At 48.6% G+C, this 14,677-nt stretch overlaps 3 non-coding genes across 3 annotated transcripts; all 3 read left to right on the forward strand.

Annotated features, from left to right (window-relative positions):
• Window positions 1–11,411: 11,411 nt before the first annotated feature.
• Window positions 11,412–11,483, forward strand: TRNAP-UGG (transfer RNA proline (anticodon UGG)). The gene has a single exon. It is a non-coding gene; the product is annotated as a tRNA-Pro (tRNA).
• Window positions 11,484–12,287: 804 nt separating this feature from the next.
• On the forward strand, window positions 12,288–12,359 carry TRNAP-UGG (transfer RNA proline (anticodon UGG)). Its single transcript has one exon. It is a non-coding gene; the product is annotated as a tRNA-Pro (tRNA).
• A 793-nt stretch (window positions 12,360–13,152) lies between these two features.
• TRNAP-UGG (transfer RNA proline (anticodon UGG)) lies at window positions 13,153–13,224 on the forward strand. Its single transcript has one exon. It is a non-coding gene; the product is annotated as a tRNA-Pro (tRNA).
• Window positions 13,225–14,677: the final 1,453 nt, after the last annotated feature.

Genomic DNA, 14,677 nt, shown 5'->3' on the forward strand with positions numbered 1-14,677 from the left:
CTGGCCCTGGCTTTTATCTTCACAACTTTTGCTGCACAGCATGCTGAGGTATGGGCAATCAATGCTATCAATGACATAGCGTAGGGACTCCTTCGTTCATCAATAAATTAGCAATTGCCTTTATATCATGATAATATCTTGACACCAATGATGATACCATGATTAAAATCAAAATTCGTGTAAAATAAGCAATTCAAGAAATCGCATCATTGAAAGGGTTTGTGCCTGACTCAATCTGGGCAAATTCTTGACTCATTGTGCTATTCTCTTTCAGTTTACTATTCAAAAGTTATGATTTTTACATGAAGCCTCGTATACAAGTACTCGTATTTATGCGTTATGTGGACACAAAGGTAGCTTGTTGATCTCGGGGTATGGTTCTCGCTTTGAATGCAAGAAATTCCGGAATCCAAGCCCGGTAGTTTTATTTTTCTGGGATGAGTCGGCCATCATAAGGACAATACACGAAGACTCCTGCGACCTGAGTTGTATTCATCTCAATAGATTGTTAGAGTGTGTGGTGAGTCAAGTTAGAAATGTCATTAAATATTGGTTCCCATATCATTGTTTTTGTTATAGAAAAGTGATATTGCTTTTCGTGCAAGTCTATAACCATGCATTTTCAACCAACATCTTGTATTAAGAACATTTTCAAAACTTATTTGGGTCAAAAATGTTCATTATCTCTCAGCAAAGTTACATCTCATGAGATAATCGAAGTGTTGATTGAACCTCATTTTCATACATTATTCACTGGGTGAAAACGTGTGGCTCGTTGGTCTAGGGGTACGATTTTCGCTTCGGGTGCGAGAGGTCCCGGTTTCAAATCCCGGACGAGCCCAAGCACCATTTTCTTGGGGATTGGTCAATTTTGAACTGGCCCTGGCTTTTATCTTCACAACTTTTGCTGCACAGCATGCTGAGGTATGGGCAATCAATGCTATCAATGACATAGCGTAGGGACTACTTCGTTCATCCATAAATTAGCAATCATGATAATATCTTGACACCAATGATGATACCATGATTAAAATCAAAATTCGTGTAAAATAAGCATTTCAAGAAATCTCATCATTGAAAGGGTTTGTGCCTGACTCATTCTGGGCAAATTATTGACTCATTGTGCTATTCTCTTTCAGTTTACTATTCAAAAGTTATGATTTTTACATGAAGCCTCGTATACAAGTGTAGTGGTGATACGCGCTGGGGTAGCGATCAGGTGGCAGCGCGTTGTGATTGGATGTGTGTGTGGTGACGCGCGCTGACGGTGAGGGATCAGGGGTCAGCGCGGGATCGTGGGTTGTGTGGTGTTGATTGGCTGGGTGCCGGTGACGTGCTGGTGTGGGAGTGATCGAGTGGCAGCGCGGCGTGATTGGTTGGTGAGTGAAAACACGCTTTGGGGAAAAAGAATCGTAGAGATAGCGCGTTGTGATTGGTTCACTAACAAGCGATGCTCGCATCGAGGTCCGCATCCGCTCCGTCTCCCGGGAGGAACGACTATATAAGGGGATGCGCACAGGCGCACGAGGAGAGTGTAACCAGCGAAGACTGAAGACGGGAGGAAGAGCCAGGGCCCTGCGGTACCTAGTCCCGCTGTCCTGAGAGGACCGGGACTCTGTGTAACCCAGAGGCGGGGTGTAGGGTGAGCATGCAGTGTCAGCATGCCGAGTGTGTAGCCGGGGCCTAGAGTCTACACGAGACAAGTGATATGGGTGTAGCCAGAAGCGTAGGGTCTCCACGAGACGAGTCTACACAAGAAGAGTCCACACGAGACGAGTGATGTGTGTGTAGCCAGAGGCATAGGGTCTACACGAGAAGAGTCTACACGAGAAGAGTCTACACGAGACGAGTAATGTGTGTGTAGCCAGAGGCATAGGGTCTACACGAGAAGAGTCTACACGAGACGAGTGATGTGTGTGTAGCCAGAGGCATAGGGTCTACACGAGGCGAGTCCACACGAGACGAGTGAGGTGTGTGTAGCCAGAGGCCTGGAGTCTACACGAGTTCAGTACGGTGTGTTATAAGAAGAATAGAGGTTACGAGTTGTACCGGTGTCTGGTGACCGTACGCGGAAGAATAGAGACTACACGTTGTATCGAGATAAGCGAAGATTTAATAAAAGAAGTGTGTTACCCGTCAAGGAGTTTCCTGCCGTCATTTCCAATACTTCAACTGGCGTCAGAAGTGAAACTGTCTTCCAAGCATGGATACGAGGAAGACCGTTCGGACCCACGGGAGTGACCGCGAGGACAACCTTGACGACCCGGGCCAGCTGCCGTCGGGGGGTGAGGACGAAGAATGGCCCACGCTGCAGGATCCGCCGGCGGCGCCGGAGGAGCGGCGGGGGACCGAGGCCGTGCTCCGGGAGGCGCACTCTCGTCTGGCGGAGCTGCTGCTCGCCGCCGCGTCCATCCTGGCGGAGATCAGCTCGTCGGCAGGAGCGGAGACGGCAGCGGACATTCTACAGGATCGCCCTGCAGATTCCCGCCAAAATGACTTGGCGATTCCCGCCATTTCATCGGCGGCGACTTTTGGCGGGAACGGCGACCGCCACGTGGTTGCGGGTCTCCAAGCGCGCCATCTTACGTCATCGACGCGCGCTGCGGACCGCCATCAGGCGTCCGCCATTGGAGCCGCCATCTTACACACCGATGGCGCGGCGGGAAGGAACCACGACGCAGAGGACGACTTCATTTTTCAACAGCGCCTCCCCGCATTGTCAGCCTTCAAGACGGAAGGCGGGGACTGGGGCCAGTTTCACCGCAGGTTTTTGGCGCATCAGGAGATGTCGGCCTGGTCCGATGCTACGGCGCTGCGGGCATTGCCTGCCATGTTGGACGACAACGCGCTCGCGGCCTTCATGTCAGCTCGGAGGTCGGACCGATCCACGCTTAAGGCAGCACTGGGTCTCATGGCCAGGGTCTACGGACCTCCCTCGGCGTGCCGCCATCATTTTTATGCGAGGCGGAAGGCGGACGCGGAGACCGCGCTCGCCTATCGCACGGCGTTGCTGGCTCTCGCCGATGCTGCATTCCCTCGGATGGACGAGGAGGGCCAGGATGCGATGGTTTTGGAGCAGCTGCTTAAGTTGGCACAGGACCTGGGGGTCCCCATCAACACGGCCGACGAGATCGACATTTCTTCCTTACGGGTCGCTACGAGTATACAAGCGCACGAGGCCCTTCAACGCAAACAGGGGGTCGTCTGCAACGCTACTGTGGCCTCAACTCCGGGTCCGGTGATCACCGAACTACAAGTCGTCAGTCCGCGAGAGGAGGCGTTCACCGCGGGACGACCGGGGGACTGGAGGTCGGGGGGTCGGTCGCCTCTGCGATCGACCCGCAAGCTGGAGCAACCGAGATCACCGACGACCCTCATCACGTGCTACAACTGCGGCCTCCGGGGCCACGTGGCATCCGGTTGCCGCGCTCCCCGTCAGCGCGCCATGGGATCTCGGCTGGACGACGACCAAGGCCCCAAGGCATCCCTACAAACCCCGGCAAGTCGCGGCACCTCACATGCTCGGCCCACACACTCGACACGCATGGGCCGTCGCGGAGCGATGGAAGAGGGCCGGTTAGGGTTCGGGGATTCGGTACGGCGAGGGGGTTTCGGCCGGGACCGGAGAGACATTGAGTGGTCGGAGTTGGGACATAGAATTGTGGCTGCTTCAGCGGGTTCATCCGTCGTTGCGGGTTCTATTGATGGGGTAGAGGTCAGGGTATTGGTGGACACGGGGGCGTCGGCGACTATTATATCTGACCTCATTTATAACATTCTCCCCGTCCAGTGCCGTCCACTGCTCCCAGTGGATGTGCCGTTTTTCGCCGCAAATGGGGGATCGTTGGGCATTATCGGTCAGATTAGGGCGTCCATTTGCATTGGAGATATCAAATTGTCGGGACCCGTTTTTGTTTCGTCTTCTTTGGCGGTTCCTTGTCTATTGGGCACTGAGTTTTTGGCTAAGATGCCCATTAAAATTCTAATCGATCAGCGTTGCATTGAACTACCTTCGGGTCGCCGCATTTCATTTTTGACGAGCCCTACTGAGATTCGGACGGCGTGCGCCACGATACAAGCATTGGCGACGCAGACCGTGCACGTGCCCCCGGGTTCACAGATGTTAATTCCCCTCCGGTTAATGAAACCATGGGTAGAGGGGACTTCGGAACAAGGCATGCTTTTGGGTCCTTCTAACAGGGCTGTAGGAGGGGTCGATTTGTCGGTGGCTCACACTTTGGTTCGGGCGGACAAGGATCCGTTTGTGATGGTTTTAAATGCTGGATCGCGGCCAGCCGTCATTCAGCAGGGTACCGTGCTGGCTCACGCGGCACGGGTTCCTGCGGAGGAGCGGCTGGTTGCGCATGTTGATCCGAGCCCCACGCAGAATATTGAACCGAGGGAGGACCTTGAATGGGTCCATTCGCTGTGCGCGGGCTTGGACGATTTGTCAGGGGTGCAGTTGGGTGCGCTGCGTGAGTTACTAATGGAATTTTCTGATGTGTTCAGTAAACATAAATATGACATTGGGTGTACGGATTTGTTACGCCACCACATTGACACGGGCGATGCGGCACCGGTCAGGTTAAATCCCTTCCGGCTGAAAAGGAACATGTTCAGTCGGCCGTTAACGATATGCTTGAAGCCGACATTATTTCGCCTTCCTCCAGTCCGTGGGGAGCACCTATTGTGCTGGTTAAGAAGCAAGACGGCTCCTTGCGATTTTGCGTAGATTTCCGTCGCCTGAATAAGATTTCTGTGGCTGACGCGTATCCGCTCCCCAGGATGGACGAGTCCCTCGATGCATTGTCTGGTGCGCGATATTTTTCGACTCTTGATTTGTTATCGGGATTCTGGCAGTTGCCACTCGACGAAGAGTCTAAACCTAAGACGGCATTTCGGACTCCAGGGGGCCTGTTCCAGTTTAACCGGTTACCCATGGGACTTCACTCCTCTCCAGCGACGTTTCAGCGCCTTATGGAGTTGGTTTTGTCAGGCTTGCAGTGGGAGACGTGCTTAATTTACCTTGACGATGTCATTGTTTTCAGTAAAACATTTGAGGAACACCTCCAGCGATTGAGAGGGGTGTTCTTGCGAATGCGATCGGCTAAATTGAAATTTAAACCGGCCAAATGCCACCTTTTTCGTAAGTCCGTTAGATACTTGGGTCACATTGTCGACTCTTCGGGGATCTCTACCGATCCCGCAAAGACGGACTGTGTCAGTTCATGGCCGACACCCACGTCAGTTGCAGACGTGCGCAGTTTCATTGGGTTTGCTTCGTATTATCGCCGATTCGTTGAGCACTTCGCCACTATTGCAAAACCCTTGCACGCTCTTACGGCGAAGGGTGTGAAGTTCAAATGGGGACCGGAAGAGGAGGCCGCGTTCTGCGCCCTCCGGGACGCCTTGGTGGGTGCCCCACCCTTGCGTTATCCGGATTTTGCGAGTCCCTTCTTGCTAGACACGGATGCTAGCAACACGGGCATTGGGGGGGTACTGTCCCAGGTCGTTGGGGGAGTCGAAAGGGTGGTCGCTTATGGTAGCAGGGTGTTGTCTCCGGCTGAGCAGCGCTACTGCGTCACCCGTCGTGAACTGCTCGCCATTGTTTTTTTTGTACAACAGTTCAGACCGTATCTCTATGGGCGTCACTTTACGGTCCGGACGGACCACGCGGCGCTACAGTATTCATTGAGGGTCGCCCAACCCTCGGGCCAATTGTCACGGTGGTTGGAAGTCCTCCAAGACTATCAGTTCACGACCACATACCGTAAGGGGTTGCGACACACAAATGCCGATGCCCTGTCGCGATTGTTGCCGTGTCAGAAATGTGCGTGTCTATCGGGATCGGCGCGCTGTAAACCGCCGGGTGTGGAATATAAGGGGACATTGGCTGCGACTGCGGGCGCGCCAATCGGGGATGTCCCCGCTACCTATCAGGATCGGGACTCGCTGCTCTCATTGTCGCTGGGGGAGTGGGGCCGCCTCCAAATGGCGGACAGCTCCCTGCTAGCATTGCGCCGCAGGGTGGGTGGTCCTAAAGAGGACCAGGAGCGAACTGGCTCCTATGTACTTAAACAGGGCATGTTGATGAGATGGGACAGTTTGTCCCGGCGGCATGCGCTGGTGGTGCCTTCTGCTGTGAGGGGGAAAGTTGTTTTAGCCGCACACGAACGCCTCTTGCATTTGGGAGTAAACAAAACGCTTGCCCTGCTTCAGCGTGACTATTATTGGCCGGGAATGGGGAGTGACGTGGTAAATATTTTGAAGGGGTGCGTTGAGTGCGCCAGACGGAAACCACCGCCCGTGCTAGCTAATCCACCGCTGCAGTCTATTCAGGTCTCGCGCACTAACGAGCTCGTTGCACTCGATATTTTGGGGCCTTTTCCAGTCACGCCTAGAGGGAATAAATACCTGTTGGTGGGGGTCGAATATTTCACCCGGTGGCCTATGGCGTGGCCTCTCGCCAACCAGTCGGCAGCGGCTGTGACGGACGCCTTTGTCCAGGGCTATGTCCTGGACAAGGGGGCTCCCGAACGCTTGCTGACCGACCAAGGTAAACATTTTTCGAGTAAATTGTTGCAAGAGGTGTGCGATTTATTGGGTACTAAAAAGGTGCGTACCTCCCCGTACCACCCGCAGACAGACGGGATGGTGGAAAGACTTCACAAGACTTTGACTTCTATGCTGTGCCAGCAGGTGTGTGAGGCACATGTAGATTGGGACCTGCAGGTCCCGGGGGTCCTTGCCGCGTACAGAATGGCCCCCCATGCAGCGACAGGGTTTTCCCCATTCTATTTGATGTACGGTCGGGAAGCCGACCCGCCCATGGAAACGCAGCTTGGCCTGTCCGCTCCACGAACCAATTCTAAATTGGCAGAACATATTAAATTCAATATTCACAAGCTAACAGAAGCAAGGGAGGCCGCACGGCTTAATTCGCGGGCTCGCCAAATTGCTAATGAACGACTGCGGGCACGGAAGGTGTCCGTGCACGAATGGAAACCGGGTGACAGGGCCTGGCTGCATTGCCCTCAGGCGCCCTTGGCTACGTCGCCTAAATTGTTGAGGCCATGGCGGGGGCCCGTGGAGATTGTGCGCATTGCATGGCCCCAGTGCGTTCAGATAAAATGGGGAAAACGACGGTGGTACGTCCACCCCTCCCGACTGAAACCGTTCTCGCCTCCATATGGCCTCCCATTGTGTCGTGAGGGCCGAGCATGTGACGTGACCGACGACCCAAAGGGGGAAATGTCTCTGCCTAATCCTCACATGTCTCCGCCTGATCTGCTCCCAGGTGTCTCGGAACTGACAGCTGCCGACCACCGGCGGCCGGATCTTCGTGGCGGGGCCGGGCCTTTCAGGCCCGTTCCACGCCGTCTAGAGCAGCCGGAGCCGCCTGACGGTCGTCAGTGTCCCGTCCCGTATGACGGACCGGCCAGACGGACTCGCGCCAGGTCGCGCTACTTTGTTTGACCTGCCACGTGAGGAGTCGGGGCAGTGGGAGCGCCTCGTCACTTCGTTAGTTGCAGAGACGCGGGGCGCGTTCGTTTTCTAGAAATCGTTTTTATTATGTTGTTCGTCGGGCTGTATATAGTTTTTTTTATAAGGTGTTGTGTGTGGTATTGTTAACTTTTCTTGTGGTTATTGTCAAATTGTACATAGGTTGCTGTTGTGTTGTTGTTGTGTTACGGGGCACACTGGGGGGGGGGGGGGGGGTTTGTTGTGTTGACGATGTGGGAGGTTGTTGGTTAGCAGCCGGGACGGCTGCGAGCTATGTGGGGGGGGGTGATGTAGTGGTGATACGCGCTGGGGTAGCGATCAGGTGGCAGCGCGTTGTGATTGGATGTGTGTGTGGTGACGCGCGCTGACGGTGAGGGATCAGGGGTCAGCGCGGGATCGTGGGTTGTGTGGTGTTGATTGGCTGGGTGCCGGTGACGTGCAGGTGTGGGAGTGATCGAGTGGCAGCGCGGCGTGATTGGTTGGTGAGTGAAAACACGCGTTGGGGAAAAAGGATTGTAGAGATAGCGCGTTGTGATTGGTTCACTAACAAGCGATGCTCGCATCGAGGTCCGCATCCGCTCCGTCTCCCGGGAGGAACGACTATATAAGGGGATGCGCACAGGCGCACGGGGAGAGTGTAACCAGCGAAGACTGAAGACGGGAGGAAGAGCCAGGGCCCTGCGGTACCTAGTCCCGCTGTCCTGAGAGGACCGGGACTCTGTGTATCCCAGAGGCGGGGTGTAGGGTGAGCATGCAGTGTCAGCATGCCGAGTGTGTAGCCGGGGCCTAGAGTCTACACGAGACAAGTGATATGGGTGTAGCCAGAGGCGTAGGGTCTACACGAGACGAGTCTACACAAGAAGAGTCCACACGAGACGAGTGATGTGTGTGTAGCCAGAGGCATAGGGTCTACACGAGAAGAGTCAACACGAGAAGAGTCTACACGAGACGAGTGATGTGTGTGTAGCCAGAGGCATAGGGTCTACACGAGAAGAGTCTACACGAGACGAGTGATGTGTGTGTAGACAGAGGCATAGGGTCTACACGAGGCGAGTCCACACGAGACGAGTGAGGCGTGTGTAGCCAGAGGCCTGGAGTCTACACGAGTTCAGTACGGTGTGTTATAAGAAGAATAGAGGTTACGAGTTGTACCGGTGTCTGGTGACCGTACGCGGAAGAATAGAGACTACACGTTGTATCGAGATAAGCGAAGATTTAATAAAAGAAGTGTGTTACCCGTCAAGGAGTTTCCTGCCGTCATTTCCAATACTTCACAAGTACTCGTATGTATGCGTTATGTGGACACAAAGGTAGCTTGTTGATCTCGGGGTATGGTTCTCGCTTTGAATGCAAGAAATTCCGGAATCCAAGCCCGGTAGTTTTATTTTTCTGGGATGAGTCGGCCATCAAAAGGACAATACACGAAGACTCCTGCGACCTGAGTTGTATTCATCTCAATAGATTGTTAGAGTGTGTGGTGAGTCAAGTTAGAAATGTCATTAAATATTGGTTCCCATATCATTGTTTTTGTTATAGAAAAGTGATATTGCTTTTCGTGCAAGTCTATAACCATGCATTTTCAACCAACTTCTTGTATTAAGAACATTTTCAAAACTTATTTGTGACAAAAATGTTCATTATCTCTCAGCAAAGTTACATCTCATGAGATAATCGAAGTGTTGATTGAACCTCATTTTCATACATTATTCACTGGTTGAAAACGTGTGGCTCGTTGGTCTAGGGCAGGGGTCTGCAACCTTTAAGACATAAAGAGCCACTTGGACCTGTTTCCGAAGGAAAAAATAAACTGGGAGCCGCAAAACCATTGCAACTATTAAAACAAATATAACACTGCATATATTGTTTCTTACCTTATTGCTATATACAGGATCGTGCAGTCAGCTGTCAATCTGAATAAAAAAAGGACTTTTTCACTTAACAATGTAAAATATATTTTTGCAAATTAATAGCTAAATTACCTGGTTAATGGGATTTTTGCTCCTGAACCTCAGTGCACAGTGTCTGCACATCAGGGCTGTAAGACGTCACCTTCATTTTCACACAGGCTTGCAAGCTGTCATCTGTGAGGCGTGATCGATGTTTGTTTTTAATATAGTTCATGTTGGAGAAGACCTGCTCACATACATATGTGGAGCCGAAGATCGACAGGACTCCAAATGCATACTTTTTCATGTTTATATAAGTGTTGGGGATGGCATTCCATGTTTCGAATACAAGTTTGTCCTGTTTGGGAAGGTTTTCAATATCACTCCATTTATGATTCTGAGCCAGAATGGCCTTCTGACGGGCAACATCCTCAAGAGTAGCGGTCAAGCATTTGAACTTGGACACCCATATATCTTTGTCGGCTATATCGGCCAGTTCCATCTCAAGATCAGGTTGACTTACACCTGCAAATGCAGTCATATTCAATAGGGATGGATCGATCGCCAGGGGAGTGACAGGGAAGGATAATGTCGTTTTTTCCTATCTGAACTCACAGAATCGTTTCCCAAACGAACTTTGCATTGTGGTGATTGCAGACTTGAAATATTCCAAATTTATCGTATCATGACTTTGTTTGAACTCTCTCAAAGAGGGAAAGTGAGACAGTGTACCTCTCTGTAAATCTTTGACAAACACTGTCAACTTGCGCTCGAATGCCAAAACCTCCTCCAGTATGTGCAGGGCTGTGCCTCCTTTCCCCTGAAGGGTTGTATTTAGCGTGTTTAGATGTGCTGTCATGTCTACCATAAAATGTAATTTTTCCAGCCACTCTGGCTGTTCCAGCTCAGCAAAGGTGAGCTCTTTGCTGCCCAGGAAGGTTTTTACTTCTTCCAAACATGTGACAAAGCAACGGCAACGTTATTGCCTGTCACCGGGCGGGCAGTGTGGAGCTGAGCGGCGAGCTGTCAGCAGCGGCAACGCCAGAGCAGGTGTCACAGTGCGCCTCCTCCCCTCGCTAGCATCCGCCCCGGAGCCGCGGTCAAGGTTCAAAAGAGCCGCATGCGGCTCCGGAGCCGCAGGTTGCCGACCCCTGGTCTAGGGGTATGATTTTCGCTTCGGGTGCGAGAGGTCCCGGGTTCAAATCCCGGACGAGCCCAAGCACCATTTTCTTGGGGATTGGTCAATTTTGAACTGGCCCTGGCTTTTATCTTCACAACTTTTGCTGCACAGCATGCTGAGGTATGGGCAATCAATGCTATCAATGACATAGCCTCGGGACTCCTTCGTTCATCAATAAATTAGCAATTGCCTTTATATCATGATAATAACTTGACACCAATGATGATATCATGATTAAAATCTAAATTAGTGTAAAATAAGCAATTCAAGAAATCGCGTCATTAAAAGGGTTTGTGCCTGACTCAAGCTGTGCAAATTCTTGACTCATTGTCCTATTCTCTGTCAGTTTACTATTCAAAAGTTATGATTTTTACATGAAGCCTCGTATAGAAGTACTCGTATTTATGCGTTATGTCGACACAAAGGTAGCTTGTTGGTCTCGGGGTATGGTTCTCGCTTTGAATGCAAGAAGTTCCGGATTCTTTGCCCGGTAGTTTTATTTTTCTGGGATGAGTCGGCCATCATAGGGACAATACACGAAGACTCCTGCGACCTGAGTTGTATTCATCTCAATAGATTGTTAGAGTGTGTGGTGAGTCAAGTTAGAAATGTCATTAAATATTGGTTCCCATATAATTGTTTTTGTTATAGAAAAGTGATATTGCTTTTCGTGCAAGTCTATAACCATGCATTTTCAACCAACATCTTGTATTAAGAACATTTTCAAAACTTATTTGTGACAAAAAATGTTCATTATCTCTCAGCAAAGTTACATCTCATGAGATAATCGAAGTGTTGATTGAACCTCATTTTCATACATTATTCACTGCTTGAAGAAGAGTGGCTCGTTGGTCTAGGGGAATGATTCTCGCTTTGGGTGCGAGAGGTCCCGGGGTCAAATCCCGGACGAGCCCAGGCACCATTTTCTTGGGGATTGGTCAATTTTGAACTGGCCCTGGTTTTTATCTTCACAACTTTTGCTGCACAGCATGCTGAGGTATGGGCAATCAATGCTATCAATGACATAGCCTAGGGACTCCTTCGTTCATCAATAAATTAGCAATTGCCTTTATATCATGATAATAACTTGACACCAATGATGATATCATGATTAAAATCTAAATTCGTGTAAAATAAGCAATTCAAGAAATCGCGTCATTGAAAGGGTTTGTGCCTGACTCAAGCTGGGCAAATTCTTGACTCATTGTCCTATTCTCTGTCAGTTTACTATTCAAAAGTTATGATTTTTACTTGAAGCCTCGTATACAAGTACTCGTATTTATGCGTTATGTCGACACAAAGGTAGCTTGTTGGTCTCGGGGTATGGTTCTCGCTTTGAATGCAAGAAGTTCCGGATTCTTTGCCCGGTAGTTTTATTTTTCTGGGATGAGTCGGCCATCATAGGGACAATACACGAAGACTCCTGCGACCTGAGTTGTATTCATCTCAATAGATTGTTAGAGTGTGTGGTGAGTCAAGTTAGAAATGTCATTAAATATTGGTTCCCATATCATTGTTTTTGTTATAGAAAAGTGATATTGCTTATCGTGCAAGTCTATAACCATGCATTTTCAACCAACATCTTGTATTAAGAACATTTTCAAAACTTATTTGTGACAAAAATGTTCATTATCTCTCAGCAAAGTTACATCTCATGAGATAATCGAAGTGTTGATTGAACCTCATTTTCATACATTATTCACTGCTTGAAGATGAGTGGCTCGTTGGTCTAGGGGTATGATTCTCGCTTTGGGTGCGAGAGGTCCCGGGTTCAAATCCCGGACGAGCCCAAGCACCATTTTCTTGGGGATTGGTCAATTTTGAACTGGCCCTGGCTTTTATCTTCACAACTTTTGCTGCACAGCATGCTGAGGTATGGGCAATCAATGCTATAAATGACATAGCGTAGGGACTACTTCGTTCATCCATGAATTAGCAATCATGATAATATCTTGACACCAATGATGATACCATGATTAAAATCAAAATTCGTGTAAAATAAGAAATTCAAGAAATCGCATCATTGAAAGGGTTTGTGCCTGACTCAATCTGGTCAAATTCTTGACTCATTGTGCTATTCTCTTTCAGTTTACTATTCAAAAGTTATGATTTTTACATGAAGCCTCGTATACAAGTACTAGTATTTATGCGTTATGTGGACACAAAGGTAGCTTGTTGATCTCGGGGTATGGTTCTCGCTTTGAATGCAAGAAATTCCGGAATCCAAGCCCGGTAGTTTTATTTTTCTGGGATGAGTCGGCCATCATAAGGACAATACACGAAGACTCCTGCGACCTGAATTGTATTCATCTCAATAGATTGTTAGAGTGTGTGGTGAGTCAAGTTAGAAATGTCATTAAATATTGGTTCCCATATCATTGTTTTTGTTATAGAAAAGTGATATTGCTTTTCGTGCAAGTCTATAACCATGCATTTTCAACCAACTTCTTGTATTAAGAACATTTTCAAAACTTATTTGTGACAAAAATGTTCATTATCTCTCAGCAAAGTTACATCTCATGAGATAATCGAAGTGTTGATTGAACCTCATTTTCATACATTATTCACTGCTTGAAGAAGAGTGGCTCGTTGGTCTAGGGGTATGATTCTCGCTTTGGGTGCGAGAGGTCCCGGGTTCAAATCCCGGACGAGCCCAGGCACCATTTTCTTGGGGATTGGTCAATTTTGAACTGGCCCTGGTTTTTATCTTCACAACTTTTGCTGCACAGCATGCTGAGGTATGGGCAATCAATGCTATCAATGACATAGCCTAGGGACTCCTTCGTTCATCAATAAATTAGCAATTGCCTTTATATCATGATAATAACTTGACACCAATGATGATATCATGATTAAAATCTAAATTCGTGTAAAATAAGCAATTCAAGAAATCGCGTCATTGAAAGGGTTTGTGCCTGACTCAAGCTGGGCAAATTCTTGACTCATTGTCCTATTCTCTGTCAGTTTACTATTCAAAAGTTATGATTTTTACATGAAGCCTCGTATACAAGTACTCGTATTTATGCGTTATGTCGACACAAAGGTAGCTTGTTGGTCTCGGGGTATGGTTCTCGCTTTGAATGCAAGAAGTTCCGGATTCTTTGCCCGGTAGTTTTATTTTTCTGGGATGAGTCGGCCATCATAGGGACAATACACGAAGACTCCTGCGACCTGAGTTGTATTCATCTCAATAGATTGTTAGAGTGTGTGGTGAGTCAAGTTAGAAATGTCATTAAATATTGGTTCCCATATAATTGTTTTTGTTATAGAAAAGTGATATTGCTTTTCGTGCAAGTCTATAACCATGCATTTTCAACCAACATCTTGTATTAAGAACATTTTAAAAACTTATTTGTGACAAAAAATGTTCATTATCTCTCAGCAAAGTTACATCTCATGAGATAATCGAAGTGTTGATTGAACCTCATTTTCATACATTATTCACTGCTTGAAGAAGAGTGGCTCGTTGGTCTAGGGGTATGATTCTCGCTTTGGGTGCGAGAGGTCTCGGGTTCAAATCCCGGCTGAGCCCAGGCATCATTTTTTTGGGGATTGGTCAATTTTGAACTGGCCCTGGCTTTTATCTTCACAACTTTTGCTGCACAGCATGCTGAGGTATGGGCAATCAATGCTATCAATGACATAGCCTAGGGACTCCTTCGTTCATCAATAAATTAGCAATTGCCTTTATATCATGATAATAACTTGACACCAATGATGATATCATGATTAAAATCTAAATTAGTGTAAAATAAGCAATTCAAGAAATCGCGTCATTGAAACGGTTTGTGCCTGACTCAAGCTGGGCAAATTCTTGACTCATTGTCCTATTCTCTGTCAGTTTACTATTCAAAAGTTATGATTTTTACATGAAGCCTCGTATACAAGTACTCGTATTTATGCGTTATGTCGACACAAAGGTAGCTTGTTGGTCTCGGGGTATGGTTCTCGCTTTGAATGCAAGAAGTTCCGGATTCTTTGCCCGGTAGTTTTATTTTTCTGGGATGAGTCGGCCATCATAGGGACAATACACGAAGACTCCTGCGACCTGAGTTGTATTCATCTCAATAGATTGTTAGAGTGTGTGGTGAGTCAAGTCAGAAATGTC

This window comes from Lampetra fluviatilis, chromosome 24 (genome assembly GCF_964198595.1).
Source record: "Lampetra fluviatilis chromosome 24, kcLamFluv1.1, whole genome shotgun sequence".
In the NCBI taxonomy this organism is placed as follows: domain Eukaryota; kingdom Metazoa; phylum Chordata; class Hyperoartia; order Petromyzontiformes; family Petromyzontidae; genus Lampetra; species Lampetra fluviatilis.